At 38.2% G+C, this 12,463-nt stretch overlaps 1 protein-coding gene across 5 annotated transcripts in view; it reads right to left on the reverse strand.

The window, feature by feature from the left end:
* sertad2b (SERTA domain containing 2b) overlaps positions 1-12,463 on the reverse strand; it is a 44,505-nt gene that overhangs the window by 5,895 nt on the left and 26,147 nt on the right. Inside the window, exon 1 of one of the 5 annotated variants that reach the window (XM_056257119.1) lies at positions 10,437-10,655. The exons of 1 other annotated variant lie outside the window; for it this stretch is intronic. The gene's annotated coding sequence lies outside the window, so the exon portion shown is untranslated. Of the gene's footprint in view, positions 1-3,673; positions 3,829-10,436; positions 10,656-12,463 lie in introns of those variants that run through there. 3 more of the 5 variants (XM_056257118.1, XM_056257122.1, XM_056257123.1) reach the window with 3 other exon arrangements.

The raw sequence follows: 12,463 nt of genomic DNA on the forward strand, positions 1-12,463 counted from the left end.
TCAGCAGTCATTACTCCAGTGTTGCATGATCTTTCAGAAATCATTCTAATATAATATAATATAATATAATATAATATAATATAATATAATATAATATAATATAATAATTTGGTGCTTTGAATAATAGAAAGTTCAAAATAACAGCATTTACTGTTATCAATTTTGATCAATTAAATGCAAAAAGAAAAAAAGTATTATTTTCTTTCATTAAATTTTTTTTTAATTCTTACTGACCCCATAGTGTATGTTCCACTGAAATAGGAATTCCACTGAAAAAGTTAAAAAGAAGGATGGCACTTGACTAATATAGCAAACCACATGAGGCAATCCATCTAAAATAAAACAGCTACTGATATGATTTAAGTCTTCACCTCATGTGTGAACAAGATTTTAAACATTTGCTTAAAACTACAATTAACTTATTATGTGTAAAATCCTTTTAAGGAGGGAATAAATTTTGACGGTACCTAAAGACTAGCCTGACTTCGTCATACTCATATTCTAGTCAGAAAGTGAGTCTGATACTGCTCCATAGGCTATGAGGCGTGTCTTAACCGAACCAGGAAAAAAAAAAACTCTGCACTCAATTGGATAGACCTACAACCAATTAGAGCAATGCAGTAAGTGTTTTTTTATGAGCTACAAAGTTGTCATCAGAACTCAACTACACTCATGCTGGAAGAAGTAGTAAAATAATGAGTGTTGCTTCTTTTACTTGGTCCTCCATGAGTGCGAGTGTGCGACCAAAGCAGAAACCACAACGAGCACAGGGTTTTAATTGTGTCGGCGTCCCATCTTCTTAGCGACCATCGGAGCCAGCTGATAAAATAAACTTTTGCCGAATCCCGTAGGAAGGACGGCAAAAACATCTTTCCGATCGACAAATGCCTTGATTGCAGTTCTCTGTTCATCTTTTAAAATGAATGCGCTGTCGATTTCTTTTACAACAGACGCGATAGCGGAATGTATACATCTCAGTTCTCCAGCTGCAGTCATCTCTGAGGGAAACCAGTTCAACTTTGATAACGTGATGATTACGTAACTGCAGATCATCTGTCCATCATCGTATAAAGCCCACCCTGGCAATTTGATTGGCCCGACTAATTCTGAACCGATCATAATTACTCCTCAATGGATCGAGTCCAGACCGAACTTCCCGACCAAAAAATTTTGTGGACGGGGTTCGGGCTGGCATCCAGGCTACCTAAAGACAGTACAACCATTACATATGGTCTAACCTGACTGTGGGCAGTAAGAGGACTTGGTGATGTCAGCAAAAAAAGAAAGTAGTTTCAGAAGCAAAGCAAGTTATTACATTTTTATTAACGATTATTAAGACCAATAATTTTTCCTTTGGAGTAAAAAGTGCTAATGAATCACTCACAAAAAGACCATGAACATGTATTAAAGCTGCTGTCCGTAGCTTTTTTTGGGTTAAAAATTATCAAAAATACATATTTGAGAAACTACATAACCAGCCAGTGTTCAACGCTATCTGCTTGCCGTAGCTCGATTCAAAGCGGTAAGCTTGTAATAATGTTTTTAATTCCAGTGGTACTGGTGGATTTCCGCGGGAGATTCGAGCATGTCTTTGCGTCATTACGTCACATCTGTACACATAAAGAAGGTGTCTCAGCTAGTAGGCTATGAGTGTGAGGATGTTGGAGCTGGAGATTTATAGCCTTTTCTCACAGCACTTGATATAATTAAACTTATCAATTTGATGGCGGATCCAGAAAGGTTCAAACGACAATCACCAGTGACAACAGATTCACCCGTTGTAAAATGCAAAAGACTTCGTTCGGACTTCGGAGTGGCTACAGAAAAAAAGAGACCGCAACCGGACCCATGCGAAAACAATGATATATAGCGGAAGGTCATTACATGTAGTCACGCAATGCTGACGTTGTTAACATTAACAATTTGAGAACAAAGTATAATTTGCACGGTTTTGCGTGATAAGTGATTTTTAGATTTAATCAGCACGATTCACTGCAATGTCAGAACCAGAACAAAAGTGGATGTTACTTACTTATTCAGATGACATTTTCCGGTGAAAATTATTATGTTGGTCATACATCCAAAAAGAATAATCTGTGATTCTGAATGCCAGTATCCACACCGGCACAGTGATTGACAGCTACACACTCTCCTCAAACATTGTGTTCTTCATCCGCGCTGTGCGGTGTCAAACTACAACTCACGTAAAGTTGATAATTCCGCGAATGACTGCAATTGCAGATTTCGAACAGAGATGGCGACAAAGAGGAAAAACTGCGGACTGCAGCTTTAAGTAAAAAGAGTCCATTTTGATTTCAAATCGACTTTAAGGTCAGAATGAGGGTTATTTATCGAGTAAAACATGAGGCATTTAAAACAATAGATCAGTCTTCTCTCTAGCCCACAAGGAAAGCACAGAGATGGCAGCAAGGAGTGAGTGAGTGAGTGTGTGAGTGAGAGAGAGAGAGACATAAAAAGAAGGAAGCCCGTTCCTGAGGCCTCCCCTCATTAGCATAAAGTGAAGCCCGGTAGCAGTAGGCAGCATTGCAGTGGGCTTGAACCTAATACAGGCTGACAGCCTCACGCACCCTAGCCCTGCCTTCACACACACACACACACACACACACACACACACACACACACACACACGCAGGCGCAGATCTGTCAGGCAGCTCCACTCACTCAGGAAGTGCAAGTGGCTGGGCCTGTTGCCTTGCTGCCTGTTACCATGACAAACACAGTCAGCTGGGAATCCACCCAAAGACTTGACAAAGAGAGTGAGAGAAAAAGAGAGAGAGAGAGAGAGAGAGAGAGAGAGAGAGAGAGAGAGAGAGAGAGAGAGAGAGAGAGAGAGAGAGAGAGAGAGAGAGAGAGAGAGAGAGAGAAAAGAGAGAGAGAGAGTTTGGGAAAGAAGAGGGGCTGAGGAGAGAGAGAGTTTGGGAAAGAAGAGGGGCTGAGGAAAGTTAAAGAAAGAAATGTTTCTCTTTCTTGACTGCGCTGCTTCTGAGGAGATGAATCTAAAACAGTATATGACTAGCTGGAGAGAAAAACAGGTTTCGTCTGGTCTGATGGATGTACATTCCAAAGCATGCCGTTTACATGCAGAGCACGCAAATAATTCATGAGATGCAGGGTTTATGAACAAGTAACCAAGATGTACAGTCATATGCAATTTGGTTCAGTAATATTTAGGAGGAATTTTTCAATTTAAAAGATATTTAGAGAGATATTTAAAACAGTAAGCCATTAGATAAAGTAAGTCTGAAATGGGAAGAATCCCCCCCCCCCCCCCCCCCCCCCCTCCCCTATAAAATGGTGACAGACACGAACAGAAATTAGTCATTTAGTTAAACTTCTAAACACCTCCTCTGCTACAGTAAAGGATCAGCTATTAAAAATAAAATTGTAACGGAACGTCCATAACGATGTTACAGTAGGAAAAACAATTTCAGGCTATTTTTGAGAGGTTTTTTGGTGGATGAGTAAAAGATAAAGGGTATAAGAATGACTCAAGTGATAAAAATAGCATCTTACACTATGCAGCTAAAAAGTCACTACAAATGTGTGTTCAGATCTAGGTGTGATTCGGAGAGGCAGACACAAACATGAGTCAATATAGTCAAAAATCAGTACCACAGAAGTATATAGTCATTCACTTTGGATATAAACTTACCCAGAGTGGCCCTAGAACTGTATGCCATTGTCTGAAGCTTTCAAGAAAGTCTCAAGCAAATAAAGTTTCCCACTGTAATCCACACAGAGGAATGCCACGGCAGCTGAACGCGTCCTTGTGACTCACGCTGAGGAGTGGATACGACTGTCTGCAACACTCAAATGCCACTGCTGCCCCACCCTACGCATTCCTTCTGATTTTGCCTCTGTCTGCTTCGGTTTCCTCCATCCTTTTACTTTCATCTTCAGTGTGAAAAGTCAAAGTGTGTATCATTCTGCTCCCTAGTTCAGAAGTACACTGGCCAGGGAGTTTCTATGCCTGTTCTGTTCCATTGTCAAAATCACTTCAGTGCACTGAAACATTCGCTCGAAATTTCCAGAATTCGTTGTAAAAGCCAGTACCGATTGACTGCTCGCTATATTCACTTACTGGAAATGTCATCAAAGGACAAGCACAAGTACCAATATACAAACACAAAAGAGAGTTGGTTTCTAATTTATAAAAAATGTTTTATCCCTAACGTGCATGGAAAAAAAAAAATCAAGCTTCTTTGAAGTAATATTCAGGAATTAAAAAGATTGAAAAGATAATTTTCTGTAAAACTGCTTTGAAACAATATGCATTGTGAAAAGCGCTATACAAATAAATGTGAATTGAATTTTATTTGTTCATTTATAACTTTTCTTGTACTGGGGTGCTAACATTTATTATAGTATAAAAACAATCATACATATATGCCATTAAGTATGAACATTATTCTTTTTTTAATAAAAAATGTCAGTCAGACAAGCACATGTGTACTATAGCTACAAGATGCACAATGAAAACATCAGTGTCTCGATGTTTAGAGGCTTTTTGTGTTCAATATATAGTGATATACATCGTAGGAAACTAAAGTATAATGAGACACAACCAAAGAGATAGACAATATAAGTGAGAAGACCTTCACCACTACTGTTGCTTCTAGGTTCTCTTGGTTCTTTTACTTTATATGATGGTCAGTGTGGCCTACCAGATTAACTGGGCAACCTGTTCTTTGGCTCCTGACCTGGATACTAACCACAGGAAGACAACTGGAGGAGCCAGAAAGAATGAGGAAAAAGGAGAATATTGAGTTCTCCGCAGTAAGAAGCGCGGGGGCAGCACACCGTGTTCCCTCACGCAAAGAGACATTCATAAACAGACAACCTGTCCCTTTGCTCCCTAATGCACCAGCGCTGAGCAATGATCCTGAGTGAAAACTCTCCAAGGAGAGGAAAAGACACAACGTCAGAAAATGTCTATAGTGCAAGACAGGCTTTATAGAGTTTTTACAAAATGGCTGGCAGAAGCCCACCTTTAAAGGACACTTGCAAAAGCGCAACTTGGTTACGGCTCCAGCCAGTAAGTGCGTTTCTGAAACACAGCACCGGAAAACGGTGGAATTAGCGTAAAAATTAAGTCACAGGCCATTCCGGAGGAGAGCTCTGACTGAGCTGTCAGAGCAGAGCTTGGAAATATGTCAGGGCTGCTAGGCAGGCTGTACGTTCTGTTCCAGTCCTACACATAGCACATACGGCACATGAGGGACCGGGTGTGACGCCGGAGCTTCGGCACTGGGTGTACTGGTGGAGACAGAGTGAGAGAATGCGGCAGAAAGGATGGTGTGAGCAGGCGAACAAGTGCAGCGGAAAGGATGGAGCACAGAGCGCAGAGTTTTCAGTGATATTATGATCCTGTAACAGGATCTGCACGTTTCCATGCCTGTGCTTCAGAGCTCCCCTCCCCCTTCACCTCCACACAGTGCTATTTCAGATCCGGAGGGTACTGACTGAGATATAAATGCACAAACATAGACAAAGTCGAATGCATGCTGAGAAATACTGAGATTCACTAATGGCAAATGAGTGCATCAGATGAAAAGAACAAATACAGACATTAATAATTTGCACACACATAAAGGACAACACCAGTCATGAAGCGTGAAAGAGTGATCTGGATGATGATATTTTTTTTCCCCACAGGAATTTAACAGTCTTCGTTTAAGAGTCAAAAGCCATGAATCAAACCAACCAGCTACGAGGCGGATCACAACATTACAAACTTTGATTGAAGCAAAAAAAGTATTTGAAAATTAGATAAAAAGACAAAAGTACAAGATTAGGCTACAATATAATGAATGACAAATGAATGAAAAATTATTTTAAAAGCAAACTGATTTAAATATGTTGATTCTAAATATAGAAGCAAACAATATATTTTACATTTATTGCAAAACATCCATATTATGCAAACACATTTAAGCAGTTTGAAAGTTTAGAGACTGCCTCGAATCGATTATGTCATTCGCAGTGCATCATGGGAGTGGGCGGGCACTAAAAAGTTGTTTTGGCATGATTTGCTTGTTTCCATCCTCTTTTTTGCAGAATGTGGTTTTCAACAAGAATTCCTCTGTTGAACATTTATTTTTAAAAGATTTGAAATAATGCACAGCCGTTAACTATATCATATGCAATTGTTAGTCAGTTGCACTTAATTAAGGGGAGGGGCATTCACATTCTAGAGATCTCATTAGATTAAAAAATTGTGTTCAGGATGAATCAATACTTTAAGTCAATTTTCCTAGAATAGAAAGACTGTAAATTTGAAACAAAAGTGGTTTTTGTTAACAATTAGGAGTTAAAATTTAGATTAGGCTCAAAGTTAACACATAAACTAACAGGCACAAAACTAATTTTACTTTAAAGACAGATGATAAGAGAGGGGAGAGAGAGAAACACTCAGTTCTACAGAAAGATTTCAGGTACTTAATGTAACTTGTTGCAGTGCAAAGATGGAGTGTAATTTAAACAGGAACTCCTAAAGAAGATCCAATGACATTGAACAAACAAGCAAATAAGTGAAAGACTAAGAAAAATGGGGGGAAGGCAAGATAGACAGAGAGAAGGCAGTGAGAGAAAGGAGAGAGAGGGATGTGTGAGACAGTAAACATAGAGCGATTAAGACAGACAGATGGAGAAGGCCCAGACGCCACATTCTCACACAGCACCGAGCGAAAGCTGCAGGGGTCAGACAACCGTCTGACATCTTTAAAACTAACAAAATAACATGTCTGTAAAACTGTCGCATGCTGGATCTGTACTGTGCCTCACTCGTGCCTGCTTTACGGTCTTTACTGCACAGCAAAGTCTTACAATACTAAAGACAGTCAACCAAGTGGACAGATATGTATCTAACACAGTCTCATGAAAGTGCGTATCTATACCACGAATGTCATTTCTCGTGCCATTTATACGCCAAAAATGGTTTTTGCGTGCATATGCTACGCACTGAAAACCCCTTGGGTAGGTTTAGGGGGGAGGGGGGTGGGGAGTGCGTGCGTATTACACGCCATAAAGTGCGTATCATATGCACGCGAAAACTGCGTATCATATAGACGCAAAAAACATTTTTGGCGTATAAATGGCACGAGAAATGACATTCGTGGTATAGATACGCACTTTCATGAGATTGGGCTCATGTATCTGCTGCTGTACTGCTTTTTAATAGAATATGATCTCACTTGTATTGCCCAAAATTGAGAAGTAATACAAGCAAACATAAAAAAAAAAACAGACAAATAAGCTTTGTGGGCATATAAAACTTTAGAGCTGCCTGTCTTCACTTTTCAGTTTCAAGAGAGCAGATGAAAACTCATTCTGCAACTGATGCTCTTCAAATTAGCAGATAAGATGTCTGTAAGATGTGAGTCATAACTAGTAACGCTATGTAAAGAGAGTTATTAATGACTGATATAATACTACTGATACATTATATACACACACACAGATATATATATTATATGTCTTTAAATGTTTTTGAAAGAACTGATCAAAAATAATCCTTTATTTGAATACAGTATCAAAAATACAGTAAAAATATTGTACAGTGTTGGTAAAATATTATTTTAAATTAAAACAACTGTTTTCTATTTGAATCTAAAATATAATTTATTCTTGTGATGGCAAAGCAGATTTTTTTAGCAGCCATTACTCCAGTCTTTAGTGTCACATCACTTCAGAAATCATTCTTATATTTGCTGCTCAAGAAACATTTCTTATTATTATCAATGTTCAAAACTGTTTTTGCTGCTTAATATTTTTGTGGAAACCGTGATGCATTTTTTGATGAATAGAAAGTTCAAAAGAACAACATTTATTTGACATAGAAATCTTTTGTAACATTATAAATGTCTCTGCTGTCACTTTTGATCAATTTAATGCATTCCGCTCTGTCTTCATATAATCATAAACAAGGAAAAAGGCTCAATTTAAATGAACAGTCACTGGCCAATGCAAATGATCTCATAATGGCCAACTATCACCCGACTAATAGGAGTATATTGATCTATTAATCAGCATAAAAGAGCAACTTTAAGAAAGTACTTCATAAATGAAGTATGGAGTGGGTGACACACTTCAGAGCAGAGCTGTGGGTCTCAGTCCCAGCGAGCAGCAAAGAGGCGGCACACACTCAGAGAAGCTTCTCTACGTCATCTAGAGTAACACGACAACCCACATTACAGATTTCCACAGGCACTGACTGTTGCAAAGCACTGTATCATGCACTCATATACATACTTTTTACATTAAATTGGAGATACATTAAGGAAGGATTTATGAAAGCGTTGCACTTATTTAAACAGAAAATACTCGTAGTAGTTTGGCACTAAAATTATTCCCTAAAAAAATACCACAGTTTTTGGAGTAACCTACCTAACCTGTGCTGTGATATATACTAAACAAAAACAACAAAAAAATGTGTGCAATAAACATGAGGAAAGATAAAAGCTTCCCTTAAACTTCTCCTAAATGTCAGACTCCTGTTAAAAAAACAGCTAGCATAGAGAGGAACGCAATTCAAACCGGTTTGACCAGAGGGGCAGAAGTCGAGCACTATGTGAAGGTGTAAGATAGGTGCACACACCATTTAAACGAAAATAAAACTTAAGCAGCATGTTGACCTGAAATGAAACTAATAAACAGTAATTATTAGTCTTTCTTCTTTTCATTGCTAGTCCTTCTCTTTTGAATAAGCAGGTAGAGTCATATCTCATTTTAAGAGACTAGATTGTAAGACAAGCTATTTTATTTGCAACTGAAATAGCAATAGGGTAACTGAAACTAATCTTTAAAAGACAAATATCATCTCTGGAACAATATCCAATTCACAAGACTAACTAATAAGTCTAACTTTGCAGTGTAGACCTTATAGGAAAAACATGAGTGGCCCATCAATATATAATGGTACAGAATAACTTTGTCCACTCGAACAACACTTATAAAAGTAAAAAAAGGTGAATTCTCTTGAAACTTGAATGTGACATTTACGATTAATTGAGGGACAAAACCTCATTTTACTTCTGTGACTGTGTTGCAGGAAGGAAGTGCACTTTTAAAGATGACACGGAGAGTACAACATGTAAATGTCACAGAGTCAGGTTTTTTTGTTTCAAGGAAATAAGACAGCAATATGATGAGCAGACTGACGAAAGCAGGGGTTGTAATCTACTCTGCTTAATGTGAACCATGCATACACTAGAAAATCCAACTGGACCTTGATCCTCTGAATTTACTGAGTGTGCGTGTGTGTGTGTGTGTGTGTGTGTGTGTGTGTGTGTGTGTGTGTGTGTGTGTGTGTGTGTGTGTGTGTGTGTGTGTGCTTGCATGCGAGTTATTCGGACTTTGAATTCTCCAGTAAGTCTGACAAGGATAGCAACTGCAAAATAACTGATTCTCTAAATCGCCACAGTTTCAAAGAGGTCTTTACAATAAAGATAAAGAATAATCAGATTAAGTTATGAAAACAATGTAGTATTTTTCACTGTTTTTTTTTTCAACTTAAGATTTTACTTTATAAATTAAACTGAAGTTCAACCCTGCAGTTTTTTTAGTGTGGTTTAAAGCAAATTTTCAAAAACAAAGACGAACAACTTTACACACTGAGACGAGAGGACACTGTCCCTCAATCCCCCCACTGCCATATTCCAGCATGTGAATTTGTTCCATGACGACCAAATCATTTAACTTAATCAGATGCCAAATAAAATCATCTACTGTGTCAAAGCTATTCAATGCCAATTTACCATCTAAAGAGCCCATTTACAAGCCATGTCTAATTCATCAGTGAAATGAACATGCATCTTTATACACAAATGAGACTGCCAAAATCATCATAATATTTTATTTAAAATCTTTGTTTTCATTCATTTAACCTGTCACAATAATTTCAGTTAGCCTATAACTTCATCAGCAGTTAAATTCAAAGTGGTTGAAAAGTGTAATGAACAGGCTGCCACTTTAATTTTTGCTTACAAATAAAATAAAATAAAAACTTTAGTTTCCAGGTACAGTTACTAAGGTGACGGTCCAACATTATGTTTTAAAAATAAATAATATTCAAACGATTTGTCTCTGTCTGGTTCTGGACCTCTGTCCCAGAGCTGACCTCTTCAGCCAATTGGATCTGTATCTTTAATTTCAGTAAAACAGAGCGCAAGCATAAACATTTAGAAACATCATGATGTTTATTGGGATTTAACTGACGACTCGGTTCGGCTACAGAGCGGTTCTGCCTTGGGTTGCGACATGCCTCTGAACTTTCCGAAGATCGCACCGACCGCCAGACAACAATGCAGGAATACATGTATGACTGTTGCCTCTCCTATGAGCAACATCAGTGACGCCGCAGCGTTTCCACGCCACTTACATGATCTCAGTTATTTATGAATAAGTCTTAGGCTTACCTCGTCTACTTCAAGTGGAGGAATAAATTGAAGCATCGGGATGGATCTTTGTTTTATTGTTGACAGTCGGTACCGATAAAACTCTCGCAGCTGATGGGGAAGGTCGGCAGCGAGTTTGTGGAGAGAGAAAAGGACGGGAGATATAAGCGAGCCCCGAGTCAGTCACTATGACCGACAATCGCCTCCGAAAGCGAATGACGTCGAGTGAGACTTGTGCTCGACTACACAGAGCCTGGCCTCGGAAAAGTCCAACCCCTACACACGCAAGCACTCCCTCCACACGTCCACCCACTAACTCTCGGGCTGTGTCTCAAACCCTGTGCTGCCTGCCTAGATAGCGTCACGGACGCATTGAGAGAGCTTCCGTGAGTTGAACTGACGCCGAATCCGTTAGATGAAGCAGGCAGCTCAATAGGTTTCGAGACACGGCCTTTGTCTCTCAGCACATAGGCAGCATAAATAAGACAAGTTCTTATAGTGTAGGCCTACATGTGCTTTTTCTTCTGAACCTGAAGCTCTTAAAAATATATGTCGGCCTATGTTTTGGTCAGTGAAAGGTGCTTAGTCTGCAGAAAATGCTAATAAAAAACTTCAGGAGGTCAAACTGCATTTCATATGAGTGGTTCTATTTTATTTTCTATGGGTTTTGCGATTTTTTTTTTTACTCAAACAAAAATGTTTTGCTCAAGTTTGTAGTAATTTTCTTCAAATAAATATGAAATAAATAAAAGATACACAGAACGGTTAGCAATTTTAGCTTAATTTAAAGTGATAGTTTACCCAAAAATTCAAATTCTGTCATCATTTACTCACCCTCAAGTTGTTCCAAACCTATATCAATTTCTTTCTTCTGCTGAACACAAAGAAGAGATTTTGAAGAATATCAAACAGTTGATGAACCCCATCCCCACTGAAAATACTATGGAAGTCAACGGGGTCCCATCAACTGGTAGGCCTACCCATATTCTTCAAAATATCTTCTTTTGTGTTTGTGTATGAAAGAAATTCATACAGGTTTGGACCAACTTGAGGGTGACTAAATGATGACAGAATTTGAATTTTTGTGCGAACTATCCCTTAAAGCTGTAGCCTATCATCACAAGCTGCTAAGGAAATTATTTGTTTGATCATTTTTACTTTGGTAACAGGGTTGAAGGTTGAGCATGAGGAATGCAGTCAACACGACAGTTTGTATTAAAATAGATCGAGAACATGAAATGAGATTATTTACTTGTCTTCCCACCATGCTGTAAAGTTCAAATTGTGCTTTTTTTCACAAGAAATGTTACACTTTATTTTTTCTAATTATCAATATAATTTCAATAGATGCTTTAATACTTTTAAGTCATGAGATACCAAAGTGTACTGTCATGCAAATGCTTAAGGCTGATAAAACAAAATGTTCTTTAGATTTCATGTAATGAAAAATAGTTTCTTTGTGAAGAGAGCAATATGCATGCTTGACTCCAGTTGACAACAGCATACTGTAAGACCTTACTGATGATGCTCTTACAGGGCCTCAAGCTATCAAACCGCCACCACATGGCAAGGACAAGCACTGCATGGTTCATTTATACTGTATTCCTGTCCACTAGAACTCCAGCTGTCTATTAACAGTTAACAGACAGTTAAATGAAAAAATACGATTCAAATCTACAATAAACAGCTCAAATGCAGAAAGCATTTTCACAAATTTGTTCCAATCATGTCTTGTTCGCAATAAGCTCAATGTCAATTCTTACAGGAGAGTTACAACATCAAAGAGAGTATAACATCTGATGCAAAAAAAGTCATACATTCTCTAAATTATTGCTTTGCCAGATATAAACACATCATTTTAAACTGGACATAAGATGACATATGAGATCATAAAAGTGGCACACTTGTTTTAAGCAATGCATCATCCAAGAATAAAATGCTTCACTGTCTGCTCTTATTTTTAGACGTGACCCACTATATTTATGTGGCAATTAAGTATTATTTCCAAAATAAATACGCAATCCAAAATACATAAATAAATTGTCTGA

The sequence above is a fragment of the Rhinichthys klamathensis genome, unplaced genomic scaffold (genome assembly GCF_029890125.1).
Source record: "Rhinichthys klamathensis goyatoka isolate OS25496 unplaced genomic scaffold, OSU_Roscu_1.1 h1tg000135l_1, whole genome shotgun sequence".
Taxonomy (NCBI): Eukaryota; Metazoa; Chordata; class Actinopteri; order Cypriniformes; family Leuciscidae; genus Rhinichthys; species Rhinichthys klamathensis.